General features: G+C 47.5%; 1 long non-coding RNA gene across 3 annotated transcripts in view; it reads right to left on the bottom strand.

Annotated features, from left to right (window-relative positions):
* Window positions 1-6,986: 6,986 nt before the first annotated feature.
* Window positions 6,987-14,558, bottom strand: part of LOC108535711 (uncharacterized) — a 50,427-nt gene continuing 42,855 nt past the window's right edge. For 2 of the 3 annotated variants that reach the window (XR_001887310.1, XR_001887307.1), the window contains 2 exons: window positions 11,632-11,738; window positions 6,987-7,281 (listed from right to left, as the gene is read on the bottom strand). This is a non-coding gene — a long non-coding RNA (uncharacterized LOC108535711). The remainder of the gene's footprint in view (window positions 7,282-11,631; window positions 11,739-14,558) is intronic. The other variant, XR_001887308.1, reaches the window with a different exon arrangement.

A 14,558-nucleotide genomic window follows, 5' to 3' on the forward strand; every position in this document is an offset into this window, starting at 1 on the left:
CACACTCGGTTTTGCTGACCAGATGCCCGAAGCCCAGACACAGATAGGGCCTGGCCGGGGGTCGCGCAGGGAGTCGTGAGATGCACAGCTCTGCTAAAGAGGGCTGGCGAGGAAATCCTCACCCAGGTCCCGGCCGCATGCCCGCTCGCTGGGTGGGGAGGGGAGTCCGCCCCAGGCTTCTGAGCGGAGTTGGAATTCGGATGCATAGATATTCGGTGCGCGACTCTGCGCCCCGGAATTTCTTCCCTAAGAGACGAGAGGAGTCCCCCTGTATGGGCTGATCTCCAAGTGGCTTTTTCCGCAACGTTAAAAAGCAGTCTTGTCCACATCAAAGGAAGAGAGGAGGGCTGGCCTGGTGGAGGTTGGGGGCCATAAGAGCCTCCGCACGCCATCTGTGGTGTCGCCGTCACGGGTTACCTACCACAGGATGCCTCCATGGAACTCACACTATCCCCGTGCGCGTGCCTGTACGTGTGGTCCCACGGACCTGTCCACGCCTGACCTCACACACGTGCACAAGTCGGCTTGTGCTCCCCACACGCAAGAGATCCTGTCAAGGGGTGCTGGAGAGTGAACCCTAGAATGACCCTCTGAGATCCTCCTTGCTCTTCCCCCACCCCTTTCCCCGGGGCCCTTTGTTCTCTGTGCAGGGCAATCCAGGGGCAGATGGAAGAGAAGAATTGGGTCAGACTCTTGGGGAACAAAGGCACTTTGGGAGGGAAGTGTCCTCTCTACTGGGATCAGCTGCCCTCCCCCAGGACCCCCACAGCTCAGTCCTTTGCGGAGGAATCCCCCATCCCCCCACCAAAGCTAACAAATGGGCAGGACCACCCAGGATAGAGAGGAAGAACAGAGAGCTAAGAGGCCAGGTCTCCCATCCCAGCGTTGGGGCGTGGGGGTGGCTACCTCATTAGTACCGTGGGGCACTGGGTGGCTGAAGGCTGTGCTCCGAGGCCCTCTGTCCCGACTGCTTTGGAGCTTATCAGCCGACCTGGAGAGAGGGGCCCACATGGCCACGCCCTCCTACCCTGGCAGCCTGGCCTAGAGCCCCCATTCCTGGAAAGGGATCCCTGACAACAGCAGAGAGAGGCTCTGAGGCGCCAAATAGTCTGGCCCAGTCTCTTCTATGTCAGGTAAAGAAGAGTGAGACCAGGCCCTGCCCTGGAGGTGTCGAGGCCACTGAGCAACAGCACGAACACAGATGCAGACAGGCTACAGGCCCAGATGCTCAGTGCTCAGACCAGCGTTCAGAAAGACTAAGTGGATAAGCGGATGAGTGAATGCACGTCCATGAATTCATTTGGATAGAAAACCCTAGGCCCGCCGAGGCTGGGGCTTCTTGCAGTTTGTCACTGCTCTGACCCTAGTGTGGTCAGGCTGCAGCTCCCTTGGGCCAGGAAACCCTCTGATTCGGCCCCCAGCCCAAGGCCTGACATCTACAAGGTGGCCAAACTGTGATTCCTGAAAATCCAGAGTAGCATGCTGATGTGTCCACCTCCCCACTAAACAGTACTCCTTGCAGGTATCTTCAAGGATGGCTCAGATTCCTTCCCTGGTCTTCCATCCCAATATCCCCTATAGGGTAAGCAAACTGTGCCAAAAGACAAACACCAGCATGAAGGCAGGCGTGGCCACTTCTTGGCTATGTGCCTCTGAGCAGTCATTTCTCTCTCTGAGCCTTAGTTTCCTTATCTTCCTTATCGGTAAAATGGAGGCAAAGATGGCTTTTCCACTTGATGGGATTGGGGTCACGTGCAGCACTATCCCTCCCCCTCAGCTCCCTCCTCAGCACCTAGGGTTCTTTGTTCAACCTGTACACGCTCTTACTTACCCCTCCTTTTTTATCTGCATCTGTACCTGCCCTAGTCGTTCCCAAGGGCGATGGCCTCCATCTCTCTGTGCCGCTACTGCCCAGCACTGCCCAACATATGCTTAAGCACATGCCCATGGAAGTCAGTGTTGGTGGAATGGTAAGCAATGAGTGAAACAGAGAAGGCTGTGCGAATACGAGGGCTTGTGTCATGATAATATTTTAAATCATAGTAGTTCAGGACTTGAACATAATCTTACAGATTAACTGAGTCCTCCCATTTGACAGATGAGGAAACTGAGGCCCAGAATGTGAAACAGACTGCCAGAGATCACTCACAGAGGTTGTCCAGCTTGGACCTTGATATGCTTTGGCTGTGTCCCCACCCAAATCTCATCTTGAATTGTAGTACTCGTAATCCCCACGTTTCATGGGAGGGACTAAGTAGAGATAATTGAATCATGGGGGTGGTTTCCCCCATCCTGTTCTCATGATAGTGTGATAGTGAGTTAGTTCTCATGAGATATGATGGTTTCATAAGGGGCTTCCCCCTTCGCTGGGCACTCACATCTCTCACCTGATGCCATATAAGACATGACTGTTTCGCCTTCTGCCATGATTGTAAGTTTCCTGAGGCCTCCCTAGCCATGCAGAACTGTGAGTCAATTAAACTTCTTTTCTTTTCTTTTCTTTTTTTGAGATGGAGTCTCACTCTGTCGCCCAGGCTAGAGTGCAGTGACACGATCTCAGCTCACTGCAACCTAAGCCTCCCAGGTTCAAATGATTTTCCTGCCTCAGCCTCTTGAGTAGCTGGGATTACGGGTGAGTGCCACCACGCCTGGCTAATTTTTGTATTTTTAGTAGAGACAAGGTTTCATCATGTTGCCCAGGCTGGTCTCGAACGCCTGACCTTGTGATCCGCCCGCCTTGGCCTCCCAAAGTGCTGGGATTACAGGCTTCAGCCACCGCACATGGCCTCTTCTTTTCTTTATAAATTACCCAGTCTTTTTTTTTTTTTTAATTTTTTTTTTTTTTTTTTGAGATGGAGTCTCGCTATGTCGCCCAGGCTGGAGTGCAGTGGCGCAATCTTGGCTCACTACAAGCTCCGCCTCCCAGGTTCACGCCATTCTCCTGCCTCAGCCTCCCGAGTAGCTGGGACTACAGGCGCCCGCCACCACGCCCGGCTAATTTTTTGTATTTTTTTTTTCAGTAGAGATGGGGTTTCACTGTGTTAGCCAGGATGGTCTCGATCTCCTGACCTCCTGATCCACCCGCCTCGGCCTCCCAAAGTGCTGGGATTACAGGCGTGAGCCACCGCGCCCGGCCTACCCAGTCTTTAGTATGTCTTCACAGCAGCGTGAAAACAGATTAATACAGAACTCAACTGAAGTATCCTACCTCCCAGGAGAGAAGGGCCTCCCTATACCCATTCCTCTCTGCATGGCTTCAGCCAGTATAGACAAGGGTAAACCAGAACCCTGTCTCCCAGTGACTGCCTTCCCCAAGAGATCTGACAGCCATGAATGCATCCAGGGTTCTCGAGGGCCAAAGACAGGGTGCTGTTTCAAAGAAGCTGTGAACTCTCAGTGTGCACTTACAGTAGAAGGCAGAGGCAGTGATAGCAGCAGGGCAGAGCTGGAACCTTCACTGTGGGTTTCCCATTGTCATCCCCAGGACAGTGGAATCAGTATGGATTTCAGAGCCAGACCAACCTGGCTTTGAATCCTGACTCTGACACCCATTAGCTGGGCGAGTTTCTTGGGCAAGTTATTTCATCTATGAGCCTCAGTTTCTTCACCCATAATTCCGTAATATTGGAATATGAATCCCTATCTGATAATCCAGTTGGGACAACTCAGTAAGAACATAAGCAAAAACACGTGAGTCCAGAGTAAGAAGACCATCTCTTCCCTTCCTACCTCCAGTTTCCCCTCTACTTCCAGGATGGAATAAGGAAAGATTCCTGGCTGCTGCCCCTTCCCCCACAGTCTAAAAGCCATCGTAAAGACGATAGTAATGTGGGGTGGTGAGGTCTGGGGGAGGCCAAAAATGGTACCTCAAAAGATATCCATATCTTTATTTTGGGCATGGTGGTTCACACCTGTAATCCCAGCACTTTGGGAGGCTGAGGCAGGAGGATTACTTGAGCCTAAAAGGTCAGGACCAGCCTGAACAACATAGTGGGCAACATAGTGAGATGCCATCTCTACAAAAAATTCACAAATTAGCTGGGTGTGCTGATGGTGCCTGTTGTCCTAGCTACTCAGGAAGCTGAGGCAGGAGGATCACTTGAGCCCAGAAGTTTGAGGCTACAGTAAGTTACAGTCATGCCACTGTACTCCAGCCCATGTGACAGAGTGAGGCCCTGTCTCAAAAATAAATAAAATTAAAAAAAAAAAAAGATACCCACAGGAATCCCTGACACCTGTGAGCATTATCTCATACGGCAAAAGATGTGATTAAGTTAAGGTTCTTAAGAGGAGGTGGTTAACGTGAATTGTCCAAGTAGGCTCTAAATGACATTACAGGTGTTCTTATGAGAGGGGAGAGAGACAGACAGAGAGAGGAGAAGACATACCTACATAGAGGAGAAGGCCATGTGAAGACAGAGTCTGAGATGAGAGTGATAAAGCCACATACCAAGGAACACCTGCAGCAACCGGAAGCGGGAACAGATAAGGAATGCATTCTCCCCAAGAGTCTGGGGAGGGAGTGGAGCCTTGATGACACCCTGCTTTCAGACTTCTAGCTTCCTGAACTGTGAGAGAATACACGTCTGCTATTTGAACTCACCCAATTTATCGTAATTTATTACAGCAGCCACAGGAAAGTAATACAGGTCTATTGATTCTGGCTCCATATCAGCCAGTCCCCTGCTTCTGCACCTCTCATCTTCTAGCCAAATCTGGACCTAGGCCTTCATGCATTCACCCACCAAACCCGGAAGCCTGATCTCGGTGGGGTGGGATTCCTGCTACCTGCCACCTAGTCTGGGTCATAGCTATCATCTGCTCCTTGGCCCTGCCTACCTCCACTGGGCTGCAGCACCAGTTTTTCTGCCCCATTAGACCCCAGTGGAAGTGGGAGGGAGGCATGCCTACTGGGGCCAACTACTGGCTAGTGGGGAGAAAACACTAATAGTAAAATCAGGAGGCCTATATTTACATTTAACCTCCACATTAACTTGGGCAAGTCACTTCACCTCTCTGGGTCACACTTTTCTCCCCTGCCACGTGCCCAGATTGGACTGTGTGATTTTTTCATGTTCTTTCAGTTCTGACTGTGAATGAGCAGAGGAAGAAGGAGTGGGAAGCTTAGGAGGAAGGAGGAAGATAATCAATGCTTAACAGTAAAAACGTGCAGTCCTATAAAGGGGGGTTCAGTTTATCTTAGAGGCTGATGAAGAGCAGTGTTAGGTAACAGTGAACCTCACGGCTTGGGATGATTGAGGGTTTAGGATTGGAGTTCTGCAAGAGAGGTGACCATCTGCAAGACAGGTGATTTTCTATATGGGAAGTGTCCATCACATGGCCTGCCCCATCACACTCCTTTCTAGGAAAATGATTCTGTCCAAAACCCCCGTAGCCCAAGTGGGTACATTTGGACCATTAAACCTTGTCCTCTGCTATGGTCTGAATGTTTGTGTCCTCCCAAAATGCGTATGTTGAAATCCCAACCCCCAGGTGATAATATTAACAGATGGTTATGTCATGAGGGCAAAGCCTTCATGAATGGCATAAGTGCCTTTTTTTAAAAAAAAAAAAGGTCCAGAGAGCTGTCTTGCCCCTTCTACCATGTAAGAACAGTGAGAAGGTACCATCTATGAATAAGAAGAGGACCCTCACCAGATACCACATCTTCCAGTGCCTTGATCTTGGACTTCCCTGGCTTCAGAACTATGAGAAATATAAATCTGTGTTGTTTATAAGCCCCTTAGTCTATGGCATTTTGTTATAGCAGCTTAAATAGATTAAGACATCCTCTGTGGATGGAGCCAATTGGAAGAAGAAGGAATCTGATTCAAGGGCTGCCTGACAATCAATGATATGGAGGGAAAAGATGGGATGAGCCCAACTAGATTCTCACCCTTGGGAACCTGAATTGGGAAAACATAGTAGGAAAATGGAGGCAAAGAAATCATAGTATGGAGAGGTCCAGAGATCTGAGCCTGTTCAAGCCAGTGACTGAGCAGAGAAATCGAAAGGATTGCGTTAGTGAGGTGAAGCAGGTGTGGATGGTAGTTGAGTTGTGTTAATGTCGAGCTGTGAAAGTAAAAGTTCATGCCCTCCTGCTACAGCTGGTCCTGAAGGTTCCTAGCATTGGAGAGGAAAGACCACAGACCTAGAATTTATAAGTACTCTGTTTCTAAAAATGCATTCTGGGAAAGGAGGAGGAGAGTATTCACAGCCAGGGGTTGGGGACCATCACACTGGGCTCTTTTTTATTATTATTATTATTTTATTTTTTATTTTTGAGACAGAGTCCCGCTTTGTCGCCCAGGCTGGAGTGTGCAGGAGTGCAGTGGCGCAATCTCAGCTCACTGCAAGCTCCGCCTCCCGGGTTCATTCCATTCTCCTGCCTCAGCCCCTCCAAGCAACTGGGACTACAGCCTAATTTTTTGTATTTTTAGTAGAGACAGGGTTTCACTGTGGTCTCAATCTCCTGACCTCGTGATCCGCCCGCCTCGGCCTCCCAAAGTGCTGGGATTATAGGCGTGAGCCACTGCGCCCGGTCCACACTAGGTTCTTAACATGTTAAAATTATAGACTTCTTAGCTACTAGAGCTAATAATAAGTGAGAACTAAGTGAGTTTAGCAAGGTGGCAGAACACAAAGTCAGTATTTTAAAATCAATTATATTTCTATATACAAGCAACCAACAATTGGAAACTGGAATTTTACAAACACTTTTTAAAATTACATAAAAACATCAAATACTTAGGCAGGGTGCAGTGGCTCATGCCTGTAATCCCAGCACTTTGGGAGGCCGAGGTGGGCAGATCACCTGATGTCAGGAGTTCAAGGCCAGCCTGACCAACATGGAGAAACCCCGTCTCTACTAAAAATACAAAAGTTAGCCGGGCGTGGTGGTGCATGCCTGTAGTCCCACCTACTCAGGAGGCTCATGCAGGAGAATTGCTTGAGCCTGGAAGGCAGAGGTGGTGGTGAGCTGAGATGGCACCATTGCACTCCAGCCTGGGCAACAAGAGCGAAAATCCGTCTCAAACAAAATAAAACAAAAAAGCCACATCAAATACTTAGTGATACACCTTAATAAAATATGTGCAAGATGTATGTTAGTTATCTATTGCTGTGTAACAAATTATCCTAAACTTAGTGGTTTAAAATGAGCATTGACTATCTTAGTTTCCACAGGAAGTCAGGAGCAGCTCAGCTGGGTGGTTCTGGTTCTGGGTCTCTCGTGAGGTTGGAATCCAGGTGTTGACCATCAGCACTGCAGTCATCCGGGGGCTGGACATGGTTGTTAACAGAGGCCTCAGTTAGTTCCTCATCACATGGAACTCTCCACAGTGCTGCTCACAGCCTTGCAGTTGGTTTCTCCTAGCTGGGCTGGTGCTACACACTCTACAGTACACAGACTAGCCTCTTACAACAAAGAATTATCTGGGCCAACATCCCAATAGTGCTGAGGCCAAGAAACCCAGGGCTAAGCAAAGACTTAGCGAGAACACAAAACACAGAAATCATTAAAAAAAAAAAAAAAAAAAAAAGATCCACAAAGTCAATATTCTGTGTTAAGATTGTGTTTATTTAGGTTAAGATTTCATCTTGACTTTATCAAAATGAAAAATTTTTGCTCTTTGAAAGACACCAGTCAGGCCGGGCACGGTGGCTTATGCCTGTAATCCCAGCACTTTGGGAGGCCAAGGTGGGTGGATCATTTGAGGTCAGGAGTTCGAGACCAGCCTGGCCAACATGGTGAAACCCCATCTCTACTAAAAATACAAAAAGTAGCCAGGCGTGATGGCAGGCACCTGTAGCCCCAGCTAACTGGGGGTTGAGGCTGGATAATTGCTTGAACCTGGGAGGCGGAGGTTGCAGTGAGCCAAGACGACGCCACTGCACTCCAGCCTGGACGACAGAGTAAGACTCTTGTCTCAAAAAAATTGTCTAGGGGAGAATCCTATTAAGGATGTATATAGGCGGCCATGGAGTTTGTCCAGGGAATGAATCATTTAAGGATATCTTTATTAGTTGGGATTTTTGACATTAAGAATCTTTGAAGACACAGGTAGTACAGGTAGTAGGGAGGGAATGAATTCCTCATCAATTAGGACCCTCATGAGGCCCATTGCTAGTAAAAATCTTCGTAATACTCCTGGGATTTCATTTAGTGATCCATGCATATTCTTACACCAATGCCCCTTTGACTGAGTCAGTGTGAGTGGTCCAGTCCTTTGTTTCTTGCCACTAAAAGCTCTTCGCTAGAAAAGGGTCAGAGTTCCAGTTTATGACTAAGGGTTAGGTTAAGATTAGATTTAGAATTATGCTCATGCAAAATCTAGCTCAAATGGTTCCTAGAACTTGTCTACATAGTAAGTGATCAGTATATATTGGTCAAAGAAATGAATGAATGGAAACTGGTTTAAGCAAATGGAATCTGTTGGCTGGCTTCAAGTGGCTCAAACAACATAATCAAGAATGGAGAAGGGGTCTCTCTCTTTCAACCTGCTCTGATCTCTGCAGCATCATGCTCAGATGACCCACTATCCATGATTGTGCTAAAGGATTCCTTGTCCCTCCCTACACTGTCCAGAAAAGGAGGTCTGCCTGGTAGCGCCCACAGGTGTGGGGGGAAGCCACTTCTCTTTCTCAAGAATGCCAAGGGCCGGGTGCGGTGGCTCATGCCTGTAATCCCAGCACTTTGGGAGGCTGAGGCGGGTGGATCATGAGGTCAGGAGTTCGAGACCAGCCCGGTCAACATGGCAAAACCCCATCTTTACTAAAAATACAAAAACAATTAGCCAGAGGTGGTGGTACATGCCTGTAGTCTCAGCTACTTGGGAGGCTGAGGCAAGAGAATCGCTTGAACCGGGAGGCAGAGGTTGCAGGGAGCTGAGACGGCACCATCGCACTCCAGCCTGGGCGACAGAGCAGAGCAAGACTCTATCTCAAAAAAAAAAAAAAAAAAAAAAAAAAAAAAGCCAAAAAAGTGTTTTGCTTTCCTTGGCTCTGATTTGGTTCAGAGCCAGCCCCGAACAAATGGCTGCAGACGGCGAGTGGGACATGTGGATTGGCTAAGACCCATCAAAACCTATTCCTGGTGCTGGGGCATGAGCTACTTCCTTCAGGCATGGGTAGAACAGATGCTTAGTGGCCAAACTTACAAATATTACAGGAATTTCAGGGTCTGGATTAGAGTGCCAGGAAGGTTCCAATCTAGACTAAGCAATAAAAGGTTCAGTTGTGTTTTCCAGATGAGAGAAAATGCATAAACACTTTGAGCCCTGCATTCCACTCCCAGGGCTTTTCTTAAAAACAACAACAAAAAAATCACCTTCCCTAAAAGCTGTTGTTCATGGTGTTCTTCATGTAGAAGAGTATAAGACCACATAGAAGGCCAGGCGCAGTGGCTTATGCCTGTAATCCCAGCACTTTGGGAGATCGAGGCTGGTGGATCACGAGGTCAGGAATTCGAGACCAGTCTGACCAACATGGTGAATGAAACCCTGTCTCTACTGAAAATCCAAAAATTAGACAGGCATGGTGGGGCGCGCTTGTAATCCCAGCTACTCAGGAGGCTGAGCCAGGAGAATCGCTTGAACCCGGGAGGCAGAGGTTGCAGTGAGCCGAGATTGCGCCATTGCACTCCAGCCTGGGTAACAAGAGTGAAACTCCATCTCAAAAACAACAACAACAACAAAAACACATAGAAAGAGATAAGGCTGGGGTAGGAAGTGTGGGGCAAACAAAATGCTATGTACATTATTGAATGATAGTGATAAAAAAATACCGGCTAGGCTGGATAGCTCATGCCTGTAATCCAGCACTTTGGGAGGCTGAGGCAGGAGGATCGCTTAAGCCCAGGAGTTCAAGACTAGCCTGGGCAACATAGTGAGACCTGGTATCTCCAAAAAAAAAATTAAGAATTAGCTGAGTATGATAACATGCACTTGTAGTCCCAGCTACTACTTGGGAGGCTGAGCTTGGAGGATCACTTGAGCCAGGAGATCAAGGCTACTGGGCTATGATTGTGCCACTGCACTCCAGACTGGGCAGCAGAGTGAGGCCCTGTCTCAAAAAAAAAAAAAAAAAAAAAAATACTGCCTATAAAAGTCACTAGACATAGGTCGAGTACAGTGGCTTACACCTGTAATCCCAGCACTTTGGGAGGCCAAAGTGGGCAGATCACGAGGTCAGGAGTTTGAGACCAGCCTGACCAACATGGTGAAACCCTGTCTCTACTAAAAAATACAAAAATTAGTTGGGTGTGGTGGCACATGCCTGTAATCCCAGTTACTCAGGAGGCTGAGGCAGGAGAATCACTTGAACCCGGAAGGCAGAGGTTGCAGTGAGCCGAGATCGTGCCACTACACTCCAGCCTGGGTAACAGAGTGAGAGTTCGTCTCAAAAAAAAAAAAAAAATCACTAGACACATAGGGATTCAATGATGTGTAGGGGTTGGCTGAAAGCAATTGAAACATGTTTTCTTTTGCTTTCCATAATGATTACAATGCTTGTATAATCATAAAAACAAACAGAACACAGCTTGGATTAGGTTAGGGGTAAACCTGGGGCTGGAATTCAGTCAGGTGACATTTCCTTGGAGAATTGATTTAACCTTTCTGAACTTTCCTTTCTGCCTATGTAAACAGAGGTATTAATAATAATAGTGCCACCTCCTAAGGCTATTGTGAGAGTTAAAGGAAAAATTCTCCATAGAATGCTCAGCACACAGTACCTCATGCACAGTAATCATTCAGTGTGGCCTTGGGATTGTCACTGGCTGTGAGTGCACAGAACTGGCATCAGATTTTTATAACAGCTTTAAGCTTTATTGAGATATAATTGCCCGGGCGCGGTGGTCAAGCCTGTAATCCCATACTTTGGGGAAGGCCGAGACGGCGGATCATGAGGTCAGGAGATCGGACCATCCTGGTAATACGGGTGAAAACCCCGTCTCTACTAAAAATCAAAAAACTAGCAGGGCGACGAGGCGGGGCGCCTGTAGTCCCCAAAGCTACTCGGGGGCTTGGAACAGAGGAATGGGTGTGAACCGGGAGGCGAGGTTGCGTGAGCTGAGAGCCGGCCACCTGATCCAGCTGGCGGCAGGAGGCACGAACTCCGGTCTTCAAAAAAAAAAAAAAAAAAAAAAAAAAAAAGAGATATAATTGACATACAATAAGCAGCACATATTTAAATTATATGATTTGATATGTTTTGACACATGTATACATCCCTGAAACCTTTGTCCCAAACTAGATCATGAACATATCCATCGCCTCCAAAAGTTTCCTTATCTGTATCTGTAGTTCATTTCTTTTTATGCTGAGAAATAGTTCATTGTATGAACATATCACAACTTGTTTTGCCATTCACCTGCTAATGAACATTTGGATTGTTTCTAATTTTGGCTAATTACATATAGAGTTGCATTCATTTACGAGTCTGTGGGTAGACACAGGCTTTCAGGTGTCTTGGGTAAATACCTACTAGTGGGATGTCTAGGCTGTAATGTGAGTGTAGATCTTTACAAGAAACTACCTGGCACCAGATGTGGCCATCAGAGTGCGGGACTCCCCTGGAGAGGAATGAGAGGGTGGAGGTCAGAGTCAGGGGTCTCCTACACCCTCTGCTTACCTTCTCAGGCTCGATGGTCAACTCCTGGAGGTCTATGGCTGGCATCTCAATAGGGTCTATTCCTTCTTAGAGATGCCCTCCTCTCCATGGCAGGAGTTCCCATATCCCTGTGGGCATCAAAATTTCCTGGAGAGCCTTTTATTTATTTATTTATTTTGAGATGGAGTCTCTGTCTCACTCTGTTGCCCAGGCTGGAGTACAGTGGCGCAATCTTGGTTCACTGCAACTTCCACCTCCCAGGTTCAAGCCATCCTCATGCCTCAGCCTCCCTAGTAGCTGGGACTACAGATGCATGCCACCACGCCTGGCATTTTTTTGTATTATTAGTAGAGACGAGGTTTCACCATGTCAGCCAGGCTGGTCTCAAACTCCTGATCCCAAGTGATCTGCCTACCTCAGCCTCCCAAAGTGCTGGGATTACAGGTGTGAACCACCACATTTGGCCCTGGGGAACTTTAAACACTGTAGATTGCTTAGGCATGAGCTGACAGGAGTGAAATTAAATAAATAAATAAGTAAATAAATAAACACTGTAGGCCGGGTACGGTGGCTCTCACATGTAATCCCAGCACTTTGGGAGGTTGAGGCCGGAGTGTTGCTTGATCCCGCGAGTTCGAGACCAGCCTGGGGCAAAACCCTGTCTCTACTAAACATACAAAAATTAGCTGGGCATGGTAGCTCACGCCTGTAATCCCAGCTACTCGGGAGGCTAAAAAGAATTGCTTGAACCCAGGAAGCAGTGGTTGCAGTGAGCTGACATTGTGCCACTGCACTCCAGCCTGGGCGACGGAGCAAGACTCCGTCTCAAAATAAATAAAAAAATAAAAATACAAAAAATTAGCCTGGCGTGGTGGCATGCACCTGTGACCCCAGCTACTCAGGAGGCTGAGGTGAGAGGATCACTTGAGCTTGGGAAGTTGAGGCTCAGTGAGCTGAGATTGTGCCACTGCACTCCAGCCTGAGTGACAAGAGTGAGACCCTGTCTCCTAAAAAAACCACATAAATAAAAATAAACACTGCAGATTTCTGGGCCCCATCTGAGACCTGCTGACTTAGAATGTTGCTGGGTAGGACTGCAGAATTTGTTCTTTTAAGTGCCCTTTGTGATTCTGCCATATTAACAGGAAGGAACTCCTCACCTGCCAGGTCAAGTTTAAAACCTCAAGCAAGGCATTTCCAGCCTTTTGCCATCTGGCCCCCATGTCCTGTGCAGGCTCACACGTTGCCCTCACCCAGACACGCAGTCTCATGAAACTACTCTATGTTCCCAACATTTTCAGGCTCCCTCACATCCGAGTCTTCACACTAGTTCATCTTTCTATATCCCCCTTGTCTACCTGGGAAACTTCCACACTGACCTCTGAGGCCAGCTAAAACACTATTTCCTCTGGGAAGCCTTCCACGTTCTTCTTCCAACCAGCCAGTCAGAAGTAGTTTCTCTTTCCTGTGAGTCTCCCAGCACCTCCCACCATTCTATATCCCAGCATGCATCACTCTGTCCCATAATTATTTAGTGATGCCAGTGTCAAACAGTTTGTATAGCTTGGATTGTTTCAGGTCCCCAGGTACCTCTGAGGTAGATGATGATGATGTTATAATCATGATGATAACAGCAAAGGTTGAGAATGTGAAAAGTCTGCTCAAAGAATTCTACATATGGACCGGGCACGGTGGCTCATGCCTGTAATCCCAGCACTTTGGGAGGCAGAGGCAGGTGGATCACCTGAGGTCAGGAGTTCGAGACCAACCTGGCCAACATGGTAAAACCCCAACTCTACTAAAAATACAAAAATTAGCTGGGCGTGGTGGCAGGTGCCTGTAATTCCAGCTACTCAGGAGCCTGAGGCAGGAGAATCGCTTGAACCCGGGGGGTGGAGGTTGCAGTGAGCTGAGATCGTGCCACTTCACTCCGGCCTGAGCAAAAGAGTAAGACTCCGCCAAAAAAAAAAAAAAAAGAATTATACATATGCTGCTAGACCCTTTCATCCACACCAAAGCCCTGTGAGGCAGGTACTTTTATAATCAGGCCCTCTTGCAGATGAGGATACTGAGGCTCAGATAAATTATTTGCCTAAACTCATCCATTCTCATAAGTAGTGTCACAACTTGCACCCAAGAGCCTCTGATCCCAGGGCTCCACACTCCCACATGACCCGCGTTTAAATCTTCTGCTCAGTAATCGCTGGGCCAAGACCTTAGTTTTTTTCTTTGCCCTGAGATCTGGATCGTTTCCATTGTTCAGCTATTACAAATAAACTTTCTATGAATATTCACGTACAAGTACTTGCAATGCTTTTGTTTCTCCTGGGTATGTAATTAGGAGTGAAATAACTTGGTCATATGGTAGGCGTATGTTTACCTTTTTGAGAAATTACCAAACTGTTTTTCCAGGGTAGTTATACCACTTCACTCCTACCAGCATGTATGAGAATTCCAGTTGCTCCACATCTTCCCCAACATTTAATATGATCAGTCTTTTTAATCTTGGCCATCCTAATAGATGTGTAGTGGTATCACACTGAGTTTTAATTTGCATTCCCCTAATGCCTATAATATTGAGCTTTATTTCATGTCCTTATTACCATCGATCTATTTTATTTGATGAAGTGTCTGTTCAAATTTTTGCCCATATTTTAATTGGGCTGTTTTCTTAATACTGAGTTGTAGCCAGGCATGGTGGCTCACGCCTGGAATCCCAGCACTTTGGGAGGCCGAGGCGGGAGGATCACCTGAGGTCAGGAGTTTCAAACCAGCCTGGCCAACGTGGTAAAACCTTGTTTCTATTAAAAATACAAAATTAGCTGGCCATGGTGCCATGCACCTGTAATCCTAGCTACTTGAGAGGCTGAACCCAGGAGGTGGAGGTTGCAGTGAGCCGAGATCATGCCATTGCACTCCGTGCAAAAAGAGTAAAGCTCCGTCTCAAA

Source organism: Rhinopithecus bieti, unplaced genomic scaffold, assembly GCF_001698545.2.
Source record: "Rhinopithecus bieti isolate Rb0 unplaced genomic scaffold, ASM169854v2 scaffold_12155, whole genome shotgun sequence".
NCBI classification, from domain to species: domain Eukaryota; kingdom Metazoa; phylum Chordata; class Mammalia; order Primates; family Cercopithecidae; genus Rhinopithecus; species Rhinopithecus bieti.